The sequence below is a fragment of the Pipra filicauda genome, unplaced genomic scaffold (genome assembly GCF_003945595.2).
Source record: "Pipra filicauda isolate LSUMZ 115617 unplaced genomic scaffold, ASM394559v2 scaffold27_size4233163_pilon, whole genome shotgun sequence".
NCBI lineage: Eukaryota > Metazoa > Chordata > Aves > Passeriformes > Pipridae > Pipra > Pipra filicauda.
In genome coordinates, this window is record NW_024104398.1 from 172693 (window position 1) to 191685 (window position 18993).

At 42.5% G+C, this 18993-nt stretch overlaps 1 long non-coding RNA gene across 1 annotated transcript; it reads left to right on the forward strand.

Moving 5' to 3' along the window:
* The first annotated feature begins 10045 nt into the window (after window positions 1-10045).
* Window positions 10046-18398, forward strand: LOC113997832. Its single transcript, XR_005564031.1, has 2 exons — window positions 10046-10126; window positions 18097-18398. It is a non-coding gene; the product is annotated as an uncharacterized LOC113997832 (long non-coding RNA).
* The last annotated feature ends 595 nt before the right edge of the window (window positions 18399-18993 follow it).

The window sequence follows — 18993 nt, forward strand, 5'->3', positions numbered from 1 at the left end:
GATCTTGATTTCCAAGGCAGAAGTGAAGTGAGTTAGATCACCCACACCAGGCATCTTGCCTCCAGCAACGCCTTACATCCAGCACTTCAGAGAAAAACAACACTGGGCACAACATAAAGGCGGGATCTCCTGCACGTAACCAGTGATTGCACAGGTGAGCTCTGGTGGATGAGCAATGCAGAGTGTGTGTACAAAGCTGAGCCTTGTCCTGTGCAGAAGTACTATGGCTGATCAAAACCCAGGGCTGAAGCTGGTGGTGCTGCAGCCTGCTGGGGAGAGGAGAGCTCACTACCTTGCAACAAGGCATTGGAATAAACACATCTCCCAGGGTTCTTCAGGCTTGCAGACAGCTCACCGACTCCTTGGAAGCTCTAAAATCATGGACAGAGAACAGTGCTGGGTATGATGTGGGAAAAATACGCAGAGAGCAAAAGCCATGCTCCCTACAGCCAAGGAGCAGAGTAAAGGTGAAAGCAGATAGGGCAAAGGAGAAGGTTCCAACAGCCATGAAAGAGCCCTCTTCTGGTCCAGACCTACGCTTTGCACTGGGCAGCTTCAGGGAGCTTCCTTGCCTGATGGCATGTCATGAAATCAGCGGGAAGGGTGGGAAAGGGAAACTAGGAAAGGCAGAAGAGACAGGAGAGAGCCTGGGTGGAGCACAGCTCTTCTCAAAGTTGGGGTGGAGGCACTAGATATGAGGATGGATAAGCCCCATACCACAGTGAATGGGGAAAACACAACACTTTGCAAGGCCCAGTACTGTACCAGCAGACTTTGGGCAAAAATGCTGTGTGCCCTGAATTTTGCAGATAAAATGGAACACGATGAGTACAAATCTCACCATGCAACCTGTGGGAAGACATAGGAATAAAGGTAGGATACTCTGCCTGAAAAAAGTCAGTGCAAGTTAAAGAAAACTTCTAAAGCTATGGTCTTTATTGCTCAGATGTCTCTATACCTTTTTCAAGGTTGCCTTGCAGTTGAGAGCTTCTGCTCTCCTAGAGGGAAATATCCTAAAATAAATAACACTATCTTCTCCAATGGTGCATTATAATCAGAGTAGGAGTTTTTAAAAAGCCAAGCGGAAATGTGTGGTCTAATTTCTAGCTGATCTGCTTGGAGATCAGTTTTCTTACATCCTTAGAGGTATTTTAATATAGTAGGATTTCTTATTATACCGTGTTAGATCACAGGAAAGATTCACTACTCAAATTTGTTAAGGAATACATTTTACCGTATTCATTGTCTTATTTCCTTTGCCCCTTTGGCAATAATGTTCATTAGTGTCTATAAAATAGACATTTAATGAGATGTTTATTTCATTTAATTAAACTATAATATTTTTTGCATGGAGTACAGTATCTGCTTAGTCTTTTTTTCTGCATTAGATACAAGTTAACTACATAACTGAATATTAACAGTGAAGAGGGATTTTGCTCTTTAATACAAATAATTTTGGTTTTTTTCCTTATTATTCACTCACTGTTCTATCTGATGTCAGTGGAAGGACACATAGGAAAAACATCGTGAAACAGCTCAATGCACTTCATATTTCACATGCAGCAGCATATTTTTGGGGGAGAAACTAGTGCTTTTTTACACGCCAGCTTTAGTATTTAGGTGGTTTAAGGGATTTCTTGTCTTGCAACATCTTCATTTGGAGCACTAGGGTATTTGCAGCCATAGGATGAAAGAAATGCTTTGGTAAGGGCAGTTTTCACAAGTTCTACTTGGCATATGGAACCATAGAATGGCTTGGGTTGGAAGAGACCTTAAAGATCATCTAGATCTAACTCTCGGCATATGGGCAGGGAGACCTTTCACTAGACCAGGTTGCTCAGGGCCTCATCCGATCTGGTGGCTCATTCCACTGCTGTGCTTGCCAGCTTGATGCTCAGATCACTCATTTTTGTTTCCTTTTTCACCTTTATCTTTTTGCTGCCCCAGTATGCACTCTTGCTATATGTGACCAGTTATCAGAGCCTTCAGCATTCATGTTGAAATACTGTCTTCATGGAAGCTGTTGGCAGGCACTGAGATCCCACTCCTTCCAGGTGGTAGATGCTGGTCCAACCAATGAACTGTGCACGCTGCAACTGTCCAATGTCTGCAAAAGCACATAAAGGGTGCAGTTCTGCAATCAAATGTCCCTCTGCTCCAGCAAAGCTTAAACCAATGGTCCATGCTGCCAACACATAGGTTTGAGTTTTGCATCACAACTGTGAGCTAAAGAGAGTGAATAGTTGGGAGCTCCATATCTACAAAGCAAGCAGTGTATCAGGGCACAGCTGGTCATGCCGAGCCAAACAGCAGTAGGGTTGGATCAAGCCAGTTGTATTTTGCCCAGAGCCTTACCCCCAAATATTACCCTTTCTTAATTAGCCAACATTTAGTCTGAAATTATGCCTCATCAACATGGCCATATTCCTGTTGAACTTTTTTATTTTCTGGTGGATTAACATTACTTGACTGGGGAAAACAAACAAACAAACAAACAAACAAACAAAACCAACCAAAAAAACAGATGATACCTCCTTTCACCCCCAGCTCCAGTAAGGAAGCATTTCATGGATCAACACATCTAGAATCAGCTGGATTTTTTTACCACAAAGGCCTGGAGCCAAAGATGCTCCACCTCTCTAATCATGTATATCCATTTTGAAAACAAAAAATTATTCCCCTTCATTCTATTTACTTTCCTTCTGTCTGCTGGCATAAATAGATACACAACTTATGTCAAGAGTCTGTGTGATGCCTTCTGACCCACTGGATTGCACTTCAGATATCTGCTTCAGACCTCTTTTATAATATCATGTCTCTTCCACTTCAGACTAGGTCAGCTATTATTGTGTTAAGAATAGTGGAAGTGTTTTTAAAAATGTAATAAATTAAACCCCACCATTTCTTATGTGTCTCTTCTTCCTTTCCAATGATATTGTTTGGGTAATACATCATAAAAAATACCTCACTACAGTGATTTATAGTATTAATCTATCATGCGAGCACTATGTTTTTGGTGATATATTAGAACAATGCATCATTAAAACATCATTGATGTAGATATATATTACTCAGCTACTGACTGGTTAGAAACAAAACATATATATGGGGTCATAGATGAATTTAATGTATTAAATCAAAAGTGCATGGATTTGAATCTAAAATAATAATATCCAAATGCTGTTAAGAATGGTGTGGGGTCATATATTAATAGGTATAATGAAAGACTCCACAAGACATTTCAATTTAAAAAAAATAAATGCTGTTTTAATGAAGTAGTGGAAGCTGCCTTTCTGCCACCCACATTGTTTTCCTGTTCCAGAATGGGCCAGAGAGGAAAGTAAAAGGCAGAATGAAAAGATATAGGGCAATAGTCCAAAGGCATCACTGCCTCCCACGGCTTTGAAGGGAAATAGGAAAAATAATAAAAGCAAATTAAAAAAAAATTAAAAGGAAAAAAGTAGTACCATTCTGTCAGGATTTGCTGAGAGCTTTGGGTCTTTCTAATATCCCTGGCTCTGAAGTTAAAAACCGGTCTCTGATCTTAAATAAACTGAAATGAGGTGGACCATGGGTGTGGGCACTAATAAAAAGAATGAAAGAGAAACACGACTGTACGTGATTTATTAGTTTCTAGCAATTTATGTGGCTTGGTCTTGGAGTATTTGTTAAATTCCATGCCTTTCTCTAGAATTATTTCCTTTACCCAGATGAAAATATGGGGTCACATCTGTTGAGGGAAAACTGTATTGCCCTTCACAGACTATTTCCATTTGCGCCAGAACATGATGCACCTGCTGTTACTGGACATTGTTGGTTCTTCCTAGCTACCCATTGTTTGGAAGTATTCAGGAAATACTCAGGGGGCTGGGGAGAGGCCATTGCGTTCTCCTATATGAGGCCTTTTTGCTCCCAAGTGCAAGCAAAGGCAGAAGCTGTGTTACAAACCTCTGTCTGCTCTGGTTCCTTTGAGGGGATGTTTTTGGTTTTGTAGGTATTCTCAATGACCTGAAAGCTAACTTCTCTTTTTAATCATCTGCTCTTCATTTTACATGGTAAGAATACTCTACAGGGTTAGTAATTTCCTTTCATAACCCACCTTTGAACCGTAGCAAAATTAACTAATTTTTCAGAAGCTTATTACAGCAAAGCAAAACAACGGCTTTATGCAAGCCCAAGGAACATATTGTCAGAGCTGGGATTGCAGTTAGTAGGTTCCCTCCGTGTTTTCCTAGAGTTTAAATCATATTTACCTTCCAGAACTTCCAGCTGTCCTTCACATTTGTTAACCATGTTTAATCAGTCTGATTTCTTGTATTACCACATTAGCAGCATAACCAAATTTTCACTGCCCACTGCCATAGCACAGCAGATCCATCTCAATTATATACAGTATCCCAGAATCACAGAATAATTTAGGTTGGAAAAGACCTCTAAGATCATCAAGTTCAACCATTAACCCAGCTCTGCTAAGTCCACCAATAAACCGTGTCCGTAAGTGCCACATCTACATGTCTTTTAAATACCTCTAGTGATGGTGACTTCTTCACTTCTCTGGACAGCCTGTTCCAATGCTTGACAGCCCTTTCAGTGAGGAAATTATTCCCAACCTATCTTTATTTCTGAAGAGCAATGTAGATGATTATCCCACAAAGAAGCATTCGGCGGACAGGGTTTGGAAAAGATAATCCAAACTCCAGAGTAATCTCTAAGGTGCAGATGTACCATGATATGCAAAATGAGAAAGTTATCCACTAATATTAGACTGAAATCAGGATATGCTGTGGCTCACAAATGTTGTGGCGATGAAACCACAAATTATTCAGCTATGTTAACAGAAGGAGAGACACACAGGAGCTGGGAGCAGCAGGTTCAGCAGCACAAGGAAACCACTTGGTAGCCATTTTGTAATGGTGAGGGAGGAAGGGAGTGTGTTTCTGATGCCTGAGAAACTATTTTCCACGGAAAGACCTTTCCCTGTATACAACCTTGAGTACATCCTGCACTCCACCAAGGCATTCCACATTGCCAGGCATTGGGTCATCATGCACCCTATAACTTCCAATAATTAATTTCCCTTTCCACAGAAAGACTATGTTACATCAATGAATATCACTGACACAGTGAGGTGGCAGTGAATGTCCTGGTTCTGCTGTTAGTGATGCAATGTAGGACCCAAAAAACAAACTGCCTTCTGGGTATTATCTGGGAACATGATGTTGATGTAAAAAATCAGTAGCACAGGGCAAGCTCATCTGTTCTTTTTGCAGTTTGGGCCATATTTTTTCTGTGGCTTTCAGCAAGTCCTCAGGTTTTCCAAGCCCAGAATGTAAAATAAGCCTTGCAGTCTTTTGTTGTGTCCCACATAAGGGACCATTAAAGATTGATTCATTCTTGTTCGAAAATTGCTGTGAAGATGAAAACTGCAGTATAAATTCTGCCTATTGTTCCAGTGGCCTCCTGATTTCAAAGGCTGCCAGGGTTAAAATGGTAGGAGACCGATTTAAGTGGAAATCAAGACGTGGTGTGGCTGATGGAGGAGTCAGACAGAACATGTTCACCAGCAGCAACCTGAGAGGGAATGATACACAGAGAGATGATACATAGAGCTCTTCAATACCATAAAGTCACACATAAAAAAATCTCATTACTGCCTTTTGCACTGTCTAGCCACTGTTCCTACAACTCTATTGGGCTCTGGCAGTAGTGAGAAACGTATTAATGAAACAGAACAGTATCTTTGAAGGATATTGTGTCAGGTTGTATGATGAGATACACAGACATCCTTTGGAGTTTACCAAGAATAAGACAATAATATCCATGCTCAGGATAAAATCCCAGCCTTTGCAAGTAGATAGCATCAGAGAGGCAAAGAGGTGGGAAGAGAAGCTCGCACTGTGATTCACAGTGGCTCTGACAGAGTGCATGAAAGGAGCTGGCTTTGTCAATGCCTTTCATAAAACCTTTCTTTTGAGGTAAGAAAAGAGGCGAATACCAAAGCAATGGATACCAACATACCTGCCTCAATAAAAGCCAGAGCACAAGCCCATGAACCCACCCCACAAGGGGAGCGCAGCTGCTTATTGCTGCAGACAGGAAAGCTGGTGCAGGAAAGAGTCCAGAGACTTTCACTCAGATTTTGTCTCTAAGAAATGGAACAGCAAAATTAACAGGGTTAATTAATAACCTTGAAAATTCATCATTAATTAAAAAATGGCACTGATTCATTGAAGTCCAGGCATACTGGCACTCACAGTGTGAATGATGATGCTTGAGCCAGAGCCCTAGTCTCACCTAATTGAACACGCTGTGGATCTGGGCAGCCTCAGTGGCAGCACAGAAATGAGCCCAGGAATGGGAATGGCTCCCAGTGGCATGCTTGCCACTGCTGCCTGAGAGCTAAAAACCACTGGGGCAGCCCGAAAACAGGAGCTGCACTTGGGAGCTGACTGAAATCCAGTGATATCTGTAGAAAGAGCACAGTAAAGCAAAATATGTTCTAACTCCTGTGTTACAGTGTTATTACCATCACTTCTCTGCTTCGTGGCTGTGTCTGTTGAGGTAACCCATGACAGGACCCATTGCTCTAGGTGTCATACATGCCTGTGACGCCAGCCTGGCTCCGCAGCTCGGGGCTGGACTCAACTCTGTACAGCAGCCTGGGTCTGTATCAACTCAGAGGCCCAGAATAAAATGGAAACAACATAAAAACATGTGGAAAAATGCCATCCAAAGGGTAAGAAGCTTCAAAATATTCAGTAGGTTATCTGACTCAGCAGTTTCCTGCTGAGTGCAGGCTGCCATGCAGTGACACGGTATATAGGAGCAGCCTTTCCAACATACAAGGAAAGCAAAGACTTCCTGGTGTACGTGGGAGAAAGCAACCCAGGATGGTCCTGTAACCTACAAAGATGCCATTGTGGTCCCTGCAATAGCCCTTTCCCTCCAGCACATTTGAAGGATCAACAATAATTAATTAAAACATTGCCCTTCTACCCCGCATTTTGGTGGTGGCATTTTATAACCATTGCTAAGCAAAGCTTCCAAATCCCACTGGGAGGTAAGAGTGATTGCTATCCATGTTTCATGGTTGGATAAGCAAAGTTCTGAGGAGATTGCTCCTAGCCTTGTCCAAATGGGCAGGGGAAGAGGCAAGGACCATAAAACCTCTCCTTTCCTCTTACATGGCCTTTCCTAGCCCAGCTGCCACCCCAGGAAAGAGCCCAGCAGTTCTGGGATATCTGCCTGTCACTATGGCACAAGAACTTTCCAAGAGGGATGGAACTGTGTGTCTCATCACACATGTGCCAGCAGCAAAGAGACCACTCACTAGGACAGAGAAAGCAGTACATGTCAACTGACAGATAATTTGCGCAACACCAGCAGGGAATTTTTTGTGGCCAAGGATTGGTACCCAGGACACTCAGGGATGGCTTCTCCCCTGCCAGCAAGATCGCATGACTTGGGGATAGCTGAAATGAACAGTCTGTAAGTGAGTAGGCCAAGCTTTTTATCATCTAAAAAAGGGAGATCATCAGGGTCAAGACATTGGAGTGACTGCTCATAACCAAACTGTCTTATTAGATTTCTAGCTCCAATTTTGGGCCCAGATGTTGTAACATATAAAAGCTGACACAAATTTATGATAGAAAAGTTGCCTTTGGGTTCTCTAGTGTCCATCTTCAGCAGTGCATGCAGTCATTTAATGTTTCCTCTGGGCATCCAGAATAAACACTGCTTTTATGTAACATACCTACACACATGCACATATGTGCAGGAGGATCTGGGAACAGTTTCACTAAATTCTGTGTGGAGAAATTAATCTACCTGAATGTCATGTTGAATTTCATTGTGCTCATATCACCACACATCTGGCACAGCTGTAGCCCTCTCTGGCAGACTGACAGCCTGTGACTCCACAGCAGCTACATGGAAAAGGCCTTCTGTTTGCAATGCTGCCTTCTGCAGCCCTCTCCCCTAAGAGGCTTAAGATGATATAATACACACCACTGTTTCAGTTGCTCCTGCTTTTTCATCCAGCAAGACAAATTAATATGAAGACCCACTTGCCTTCACCTGACCACAGCCTCTTCCATGTGTAGTGAAGATAAAGACTCAGGCAAGCCACTCATCTCAAAAAACATCTAGGAAAGCATTCACACTATTTTAAAAATCCCTGCCTGACACTGTGGGGGCAATTCCCACAAAATAACCCTATAAACAAAGTAAACAAATACAATACCACTGAGAATCAGGCAAAGAAAGCAACAGTGATGCTTGCTATTCCGCAAACACTTCAAAATCCAAAACAAACGAACTAAAATTGTTTTCCTAGTTGTCTCTTCATCCTTTTCCCTAGGCCTTTTCCGTAAGATACCTAGTGGAAATTCAAGCAATAGTTTTATATAAATAAATCCATAGCATTCAAAAGAGACTGATCTCTTTCTCTAGATGCTCAAACACTGCAACAGTCTATATGGTGTTTGAAAACCATGTGGGAAGGAGATCATTCTCTCTTAAATTCAATAGGGTTTTAGAATCACATTTATTCACTTCTATAGAGTTTTTCCATATGGGATTTCAGAGCCTTTTATACTAGAAAGTGCCCCCTTTTCTCCTCTTCTCTCCTTCTTTTGTGCTTGTTCTTTCATCAGCACAAAGCTGAAGTGAACAATAGTACACACTCAGCTTTACATCCCGCAACATCTAGGACTCTGAAGAACAAAGAACAAATACCCAACTGAGGGGCTAAAGATAGCAAATTCAGTGCAGTGGGTAACTGCAGCTCCAGTGGAAAGTTCTGGTGCTGGTAGAAGAAGGTTCATTTTAGGAGCCAAAACAGATGAGCACTGAAAGCCGGTTCTGATGTGGGCTGGCTATAAAATCCCAACTGAGTCACTCTGCCTCTACAAGCTGCATTTTCTACAGCTGCAAAATGGGGTTTTGGCCCAGAAGCCTGGGTAGTGGTTTTATAAGGCATTATAATGGACTGCAAGAAATATAAACAAGTAACTGTATTTTTTCATGTGGGAGGGCAGGAGCAAAGACCAAAGAGAAAAAAGCAAATAGATTGAGTGGGAGTGTGGGGACAGGAGTTGGGACAATGTATTAATTTGGTTTCCATCTTATTCTCATAAAGAACTTATAGCTGGGTGAATCTGCTTGTTGATCATTCTCTGCCTGATGTGTGTTTCCCCACATTGGCGCTCCAGTCCCTGCTCCATGCTGGAGGTTGCCCCTCACTGCCCTGCCTGCCCTCAGCATCTCCACCCTGCCAGGGCTTACTCTACTTGCTCCCACCTCAAGGCACTGAGCCCAGCCGGCTGCCCCCGCTTTGCTCCATGAGGGCAGTTGGGGTTACTGTGGCTCTGCACCCTTTTGTCACTGCATCACCCTGTTTTCCCTCAGTCTGAAAACAGGACTGGGGAAACACATCTCCTTCCCCAGCTGATTTGATACAGGAGGAGGAGGGAAATTGTTTTTCTCTCCCTGACTCAGATTCCCTCAGAGACCTACGCGAGGAGGATGCCACCTGTGGGACCGGGAGAGCAGGGAGAGGGAGCAGGGTGGGTCAAAGCCCCTGTGTGGGGAAGACAAGATCTTGCATTTGTCCCCTCCTCACTGAATCTCTGTGAAATCATGTCCTTTCCTGCTGCTATAATCACTGATTATATGCCATTTGCCTGTTGTATTAAAGCTGCTTCCTTAATTAATATAATTTTAAAGGACGGTCTTGGCATGAAGGAGACAAGCTCTTTTGAAGTCCAATAAACACATTTTGTATGTGATCATCGTAAGCAACTCCTGCAGCTTTTCTATGGTGAGGAGGCAGAAAGCACCACGAGTTAATGAACGTTTTTTAACCACCTGATGCTGGTCAAAGCTTTAATCTATTAGATTTAAGGCGGAGTGGAGGAGGGGAGGCAGAGCGCTCTGCCATGCTCCCCAGTACCACCGAAACTGTTAATCAGCCTGCTCTGCAGTCTACTGCGGAGTTTGCTTTATTAAAGCTCCCTGCTGCCTGCACACGTTCACTGGCACAGACATCGAGAGACAAGCAAACACTTACCCAAGTGCAGAGTACTCACTGCTGCATTGCAGAGTTTACTGGCATAAAATGATGGGGGTAGGTAATTGCAGGTGGAGGCTTGGGTCCTCCCTTAGCCTGCCCGCATCTGCAATCTCCTGGATTTCTGTAGTAGGGGATATGAGGAGGGCTGGGAGCAAAATATGCTTTTTAGAGCTCTCTTTCTAATTCCTAAATGCCTGGAGAGCTGGCATTGCTTGTACTAGTCTCAAATGTGGTCTATGCTGCTTAATGTGGTTTTTGTTCACAGTTATTCCATAAAACTAAAAATTAATTTCCTTTGAGGTACTTGAAGGGGTAAGCATAATTTTATTTATTATAAACTAACCTTGCCTCTGCCTAGAGGCTCTCTCTTAGGTTGAAGATGCTGTTGTGCTGTTGAAATATTCAAATTAAAATCAGCCTCCTTTCAAGGACCTGGCAGCCTGAGTATTAGAGGTTTTCTGGTTTTCCTATGGGTTTTCTCATATAGAAGGTTGAACAGGATGAAGTCACTTTTGGAGGAACTTGTGGGTGATTAATTCAGTTCATTTCCTCTTTCCCACCAATCCCATCTGCAGAGTTATGCTTTTTTTCTTTTATTTTTTTCCTTTGTGCCAGCACAGAAATATTTGATTATTTATTGAAGTTTAATACCAAATAGCTGCTCTGTTCTGTAATATCTGTAACCAGATATCTGTAATATCTGTATCTGGATTTGTTGTTTTCAGCAGACAGGTTTTTTCTGGAAGAAAGCTGGTATTTGCTTAAGAGTTGTTACATATTTCTAATCTGTAAATATGCATATGGAAATGTAATTATAATAATTTTGTTCTTTGTGAGCAGCTGATTCAGAATTTCTTATTTCCCCTTGTATTTCTTAGGTATGTGTCTCAGCTGCTTTTTTTTTTTTAATGAAACAAGGATGGCTCAGATTTCTTCTCCTTGCATGTTTCCTAGTGATACAGTACTGCAGTCTCTGCCTTGCTCAGCTTATGTCTAATTGCAGAGTATTTAGCAAAAGAATCCATGTGCAAGTTTTAGATTTGAAGTTAACCATCTATTATACTTGGCTTTATTAGCAGATGTCATCTGAACAGCAGAGACAGTCTAATAGGGAGAAACTAATCTTCAAGCCTATATGAAGATAGGATTGCATCAGTCAGATTCAAGAACTTGTAACCTGGGAGAATTTAGGAAAAAGGAAATTTTCTTTTTGTTGTAAAGCCGGGATGTTTCAGTGCAAGTGTGACATCTGTGGCAGCACTGGATACTGACAGTCTTCTGGGACAAGCTGGCCAGAAGGATTGGGTATTGTGGGAATTAAATACTCATGTGGCAGCTTAACTGTTGAATGCACATGTTCTAAAGGAAAAACATGATTTACCTAAAGAGAACTACTGGGGCTTGATTTCTGGAGTTGTTGAAAAAACTCTCTTGACTCCCACAGAAATTGGTGGGAGGCTTGGGTACCAGAGGCTTCCAAAAACAAGGTCTTATTGTCAAGATGAAGATTGTGAAAGAGAAGCCTGATATAATTTAATTATTATTTTAACCTTCCATATCCCAGTTTTCATACCAATAAAATGAGGATGACATTTTACTACCTTTAAGGAGTTGTGAGTGTTAACATAGTACAATCTTAGTAGTCCTGCAAGGAAGACACTGAGAAGTGACACTGTTTTTATGCTGCTAAATTGCTCAAAAATGGTCACTTTCTTATTGTTCAAATCTGACTTTAATTCACTTCCTCCAGTGACCCTTTCAGTGTTAATCCACCACACAGAAGTGTTGCAGTTTTAATTAAAAAGGAAATCTTTATCTCACTAAGCTTAGTCTGCCATCTGATCATGCAGTATGGTTTACAGACAGTATTATCTGTCTAATTTACATCATAAAACTGTGACTTAAGCAAGGCAGAACACATTGGCAATCCTCAGTAAATAATGCTGTTCTAACCAAAACTGGATATGTTTTAAGCAAAGTTTGACTGTAAAAATGGAGATGCGAGTACGTGGCACATGGTGCTGCACACAAGGAGGGTTACAGGGACACAGAGAACTCAGTGGGATGCTTCATTAAAATAAAATCTCTAAACTCAGTTTGGAGCAGCTCCTGAAAATACATGCACCAGCTCAACCACGAGACAGGAATTTGAGGCAGGATTTACCAGATTAAATTATTTGGTTTATGATATAATGAAGGCTAGTGGTTCCTACTGATCTTTAAAATCTATGATCCTAAATACTGGCAGTGGTTATGTCCCACATCACTTGGAACTTCATAAATCATATAGCATGGTGAGCTGCAAAGCTATGAACTGTCCTGAGGGCCTGCATGTGGCAAATATTCACATTTGACTGGCTAATATCCCCAAATCTCACCCCAGCAGGTGATGAGATTAGCAGAAGTCAAGGACTTTAGCAAAATTCTCCTGTTAGTTGTTCTTATATTTGGGTCAAGGTAAAGCAGCTGTCCCAGGACAGGACAGACTTGAAGAAGAGCAGGAAAACCAGCCTCACTGCTCAGCTCTCAACAGCACTGGCACATCAAGGTAGCAAACATGATTCAGGAGTCACTGAGCAAAAACAGAGCCCTACAACACTATTTTTCATATTACTGTCACGATTTTTAAAACATTGTGGGAGGAAAGCAGTGGGGGAAAGAAGAGGAGGGAGAAACCGGATCTTGTATTTCTTATGAGCAGAGGAAGGAGAGAGGTACAAGATCTATATCACACTGTAAGCTCTTTACCTCAGAGGAAAGTGAACCCCATCTGGCAAGAATTAAATGTTAATGTATCAAATCATGTCCAAAAGCATATAAAACTCAAAGGACAGCTTATGATACCCTCTGGAAACAAGATCTAATTTAATTCATTTGCATATCTTGACACCCAGTCCTGCAAATTGGCATTGGTGGGTTAATGCCCTGCTACCATTAGACTCCCTTGAGCTTATCGGAAAACTGCTTTCAAAAAACTGCAGGCACTGAATTGAAGCGTCTGGTCAGGGAAAACCAGATCAAACCACATCATCTTAACTGTGATCCATTTTGGGATGCAGAAGGGTGGCAGCAATCCCTGGTAGAAAGAAACAATAAACTGATTTTGCTGAGAACCTCATCAATCACTGGTCACAGTGACCCATGGATGATTAATCTCATTAAAAACTTCAGCCTCATGGCAAAAGTAATAGCAGACACACTAAAACTGTGCTAGATATGCTTTCACAAATTTGAATGGGTCTGGCTCATGTGCCTGAGAAGAACTCCATTTCCAAATTGGGCAAACTTTTCACTGACTCTAGTTGAACTTCGGCCATTTACTCTGTGTCAGATGCCATCTTTAAGACCTGTGGAAACTGTACAGAAGGTACCTGACCTGTTATTGAGCCAAGTCCATATACTCAATTCAGGGAAGGAAGAGCTGAATCAGTAGGTATGAAACATTACCTCTTAATGCAGTGAGCTTTCTGACAACTAGCGTCTCTGCTGCCTCAGCTCTTTAAATTAGGGGATTGGTAAAGAGTCTGGGTAACATATCTGATTTTCTGTGTGTCTGTGAATCCAAGGGGTTTTCACTGCTTTGAAGGATTATATACGCCTAACAGTATAGTCAATTTTTCATGTTGGTCCTTTTTGCTGTCTTCTACCTACCTGTAGAGTTGCAAGAGCATGCATAAGTTGCCAAAACCGCTCCTGTGCACAGTACAGCTTGGAAAATTGTACATTTTCTTCTCATACCTTGTGAACACAATCCATGACACTGAGTGCATCCATGTTGTCCATCTGTAGTTAGATTTGGTACTTGGCCCTGGTCTTTCAGTCATCTACATGAAACTGTATCAACCCAGTATCTGGGTTTAGCAAGCTAAATAACTACCTCTCTTAAGACACTTGGATGCATTTGAGAGGGTGGGGCTCAAGGATCTGCACACCATGGACACTACCTACACAGACCTGGGCACATTCGCTCCCTCCTCCCAAGAATGTTCTCCAGTTCCCATGGTCTTATGCACACAAATCTCACTCAACTGTGCTCACCAGCCTACTAGTTGGCATGAAAACTTGGGGAATTCTACATCAATCCTCTCATTATTTGACCACTTGGGATTTTTACTGAACCTTGTGAATAAAATATCCAAATGTTTTTCAGGTGCAAAAAGTAGTTCAGGACTTCCATATTCAGCACTTTCAGGATCTCCACATGCCACATAACTGAGGCCAGTTCATGCTATGGGTTTGGCCTGCAGTAGTAAGTAATTTGACTTCAGATTCATCAAAACAAAGGCTGTGCATTCAAAGAGCTGTGATACCAATCAGTATGCTGGAGCAGCTTGACACGGAGGCTCTGTGAAAAGCTACACCAGCTTGGAACTGTCGTAATAGCATGCTCCATGCTGCACTTTCACCTGAGACTTGAGCATCACACTGGGTCTGAGAGGTCTAGGACCTTGACAAGCCTTGAGACAGGAGAGACTCTCTGGGGCCATTCATTCAGCCCTTCCATCTTCATTGCCATGCTCAGGACAAGTGAAGGAGGAGTTCCAAGCATGAGCTCCAAGCATGAGCCCATACCTCTGGCACTACCCCTTGCTCTGATGGGTGTCTTGCCTGAGTTATATTTACTGGAGAGATGAGAGTAAAAAGATATGTTTAGGTACAACTGTGCTTAGGAAAAATACACTGTGTGATTGAGGCATTCTCCAGTAGAGAAGGGTAGCTCAGGGACCAGGACAAAAGAGACTCACCTCACCCCATGCCTTGGATACCACTAACGTGTGTGCAGACAAACACACACACATACAAGTAGCCTTTTCCAACAGCAGCCTCCTGTCCTTGTTTGCCAACAGTGACATCCAGGCCCCATGAGCACTTCATGTAACAACTTGCTATGTCACAGCTTGGTTGGCAGTTAAGAGCCAGGAATATAACTGGGGCAACAAACACCATCTGGCTGAGATCAGCTCTAACAGGCATCTGTGTGTACCCATCCATAGCCCCAGTTTGAGCTGGCCTTGCCAGCACCCCAAGGCATGAAGTTTGCTGTGGTGGGACTGACATCATGTGCTGAGGAAGCAGTGGCAGCACACTCAGCCATAGCAGAAGCAAGAAGTGTGTTTTTGTAACAGCCTCTGAAATCGTTTATTGCGCTTGGTCACCTTATGAGGAGGATGTTGGTTTGGTCCTCGGCCATGCTTGGGGCAAGTGCATTCTGACACCAATGCTGGGGAGGCAAGGTGACACTCCTAATTGCAGACAGCAGTGGAGTCTGGTAGGATGCCAGATTTGTTCCCAGAGCACCGCAGTGTGGTCACAGTTCATGTGCTCCTGAGGGACACAGGCCATATCCTACAGGCAGCCAGGGAACCAGTGTTTGCTCCAGGTGTGAACTGCAAAGACAGCCTGTAAACAGGCTTTTTTGTCTCCTCCATAACAGGGTCCCAGTACATAATGGTGTGTTTGAGCACAGTACACAAACCCAAGGCTCAATCATGTGTGCAGGGAAGCATACCAGATCATTGCTTCCTAGACTGTTGAATTAAATGTCCAATGCCTAATGTTAATATTAACCTATATACTGAATGTTTTGGAATGTACCTGTTTGTACTGAGCTCTCCCAACTGAAACACTTCAACTGCAGTTCTCAGCACAGAATTCATTATTCTGAAACTTGCTTTCTCAATTAGCTGGAAAGAGCCTGATTGTTTTCACCCTTTGGATCACATTTTAACTCCTGTAATAGCTTTACCTGAGATAGATTGATGAGCATTCAACAATGCTATGATTACAGGCTGATTACATTTTCTTCATGAATGACACTTCTCATGTAATTGGGCGTGAATTTAGGGAGAGTCTTTTTAAGCTTAATTAGTAATTCAGCTGGTTGACTCTTCTGATTGGTACAACTTGCATCTGTCACAGGAGGGTATTTCATTGAGCCATGTGCTTTATTAAATGTAAACATGAACTTAGACCAAACTGAAAGTTCTAAGTCTGCTTACACCTCAGCATGAACCCAGGGCCTCCATCACATAGTTTTGAGTGCTCCAGCTGGACACAACTATGCCCTGGCAACCCTACACATCAGCAGACATACCTGCCTCATGCCTTCCTGATTAAAGAGCAGATAATGTGATCCCAAGCTATTGCCTGCAACCTGGACAGAAACTGCATAGCTCACAGGTACAGCATGACTGAGCCTGTAGTCAGACTGGTGCTTTCACCTCAGTATTGTTGGTTTTGTCTGCAGCCTGCAGAATATCGGCTCTGCCTTCACAGGCAATACACCATGGAGTTAAAGAGGTTTGGGAAAATATGCTTTATGAGAAAAGATGGAAAATGTTTAGGTTGTTTTGTTTAGAGAAAAGTTGACTGAGGAAGAAAGGATAACTTTTTAAATATACAAAAGGCACTGCAGAGAGGAAGTTATATATGCTACGGACAAGACAAGAAGCAAGGTTCTTGGATTGCAGTAAGGCGTATCAGGGCAAAAACTTCTTATCAGTAAGGAGGTGAAAGGCGGAAACCAATTATCAGGAGGGCATGGCACTTCCACCATTTCACCCAATGCCTGTTGGGCATGTCATCAGCAGGGGCAGGGCACCGACGTAGCATAAGCAGGCAAAGACAGGCTGGATCAGAAGGGAGAAGAGCCTCAGCATCTCCTGAGCAGATCCCAGGTCACCATGAGCAACAGTAGAAAGGCTCACTCCCGCTAGACCCTCCATTAATGGAGCTGCATAAATATCTGCCACAGGTGTAACTAATTCAAACTTATTTTCAAAGCACCATCATTAAACTGCAGAGCTGAGACCAGAGTGCAGGTAATCTAATTCTTAGTTATCTGTGCTGCCAACTATACCACGAATACCACCATTCTCCTGACACATGAAATTAAGCCAGGCTGATGATGACTTTTCACTTCAGTATGGTTTAACACAGAGGTGTTAGCAGCAGCAGCCCCGAGTCCTAGGGGACCAGGGAAAACCTCAATCAGAAGGTGGGGGAAGTTATTTGGTGGGCTAGAAAGCCGTTGTAAGTGTCCTCCCATGAATGTGACCGTGAGCAATAAATGATCTTTGTGCCCCCAGGTTTGTAAGCGGGTCATATTTTCACGATGTCCAGCATGCTGCTGTGTTTTCTGCAATAAAGCTCACTTAATCAAAACAAGTCAGAGCTTATCTAAGCCCCTAGCCGGAGATATCTCTGTGGTGGCTACAGAGCCGGGTTTCCTAGCAACCTAAAAGGCATTAGACAGGGCTTTGTCGACATTTATCTGTTACACACAAAACCCCCCGTTTGAATAATGTTATGGGTGTGACATCAACTGACAAAAGCCAGGAAATTCAGAGCTGGGTCTGATTTTCTATCCTTGCCTCTCATCAGGCTGAAAAACAAAAGGCACAGTCATGTGAATGATGAGCAGAGCAAACCAACCTTTATATTTCCTGGCTTTTCTCCCGAACGAGATGCCATTCAAATGAGGTGTTTGGTATTAATTTCCTCTGTTTAAGACAGGTTTAATACTCACATTAGGTAGCATGTTGCAGAGTTCTCAGTTTCTTCATGGTCTACCTTCTTCCTTGGAGGGGCCGACCTGAGTGAGGAAAGAGATATCCCAGCCCTCTGTAATTTTTGTTTTCTCCGTGATGGAACCAGCTTTCAAATCCATGCCTTCATAGATGAAGGCTGTGAGCCTGCTCTAAGCAGGGCCACCAGTGTCCTTCGGCAGTAAAGATCATTATTGGCTCGGGGTGGAGCCGTTGAGGATATGCAAGTTAAAACCACTACATCTTACTACTAGTGCCCAACTTCAAAAATGGGAAGAACATTTTTATAGGTTTCAAGGGATTCTTGATATGGATTCTTGGAATGGGTCTTGTTATCAAGCATTATGAAAACAAAAGGTCAAGAGAAAAAAGAATTAATGTAGGTGGGTTTTTTACCCAGACCAAAAATATACTGAGGACTGATGAATGGTCTGAAAAGTGATACTTCAGCAACGTCTTTTGTTTCTCCACTTGTAGCAATAGCAGTGTTTAAAACCTCACAGCTTGCAGTTCGTGGAGGAGAATGATGGAAGAAGAGATGGAAGAACTGCCATTGCTGCTGATTGTCACTTCAAATCCTTGGGGAAAGTCTTCTGGAAGTGATTGGGAACTGATCACCTCTCTACAGACTTCTTGAGTCATCTCAGAGAATTTAATAGAAAATAATTCTTTTGCTTCAGATTGGTATAATGTGACTTAAAAGTGCTAGAAAAAAGTCTTAATTTTCACAATCTAAATTATCAATCAGATGGAGTAAATTAATCTGACTTCTGTTGCAATTCTGTGTACCAGCTCAGTCTCTAACTACACAGCTTTTCATATGTTTATTTGCACTGCACAGCTTTTCCTATGTGTATTTGCACTTGCACTACTTTAGTAGTTCCACCTCTGGGGCTTTCGCACAAAGATAAGAGCCTTTTTTACATTTGTTTGAGGCCTGACGTGAAAGGTTTATCTCCATGTAAATTTTTCCAGCCTGGTTGTGAAACCTCTGAAATGGATGGTAAAGAAAGTTCTGATGAAACTTAGCTGTAGTTGAGTACTCCAATGCTGTAAGGGAAGTAAGGGAAAATCCCCTGAATTGCTGTCAGTGGGTGAGCAGCCAGGCTTTCATCACCTTCATTCTTCACTGTAATCTTCATTAACATAAGAGTTGGTATTTTGCTCCTCACTGATGGATGCCATACTGTTTGAACTCCAAGGGACTGGTGGAATAAAGGCATGTATACAGGCCTCTCTGCTGACCACAGCTAGCATTTCTTTAGCAAGCATAGCATGAATATAACCGCTACATATACCATAATGGAGAGGCATTACTATGCGCGTTATCACTTTCAAGCTTTGAAAGAAACAGAAGCAGAAGGAGGTTCTTGC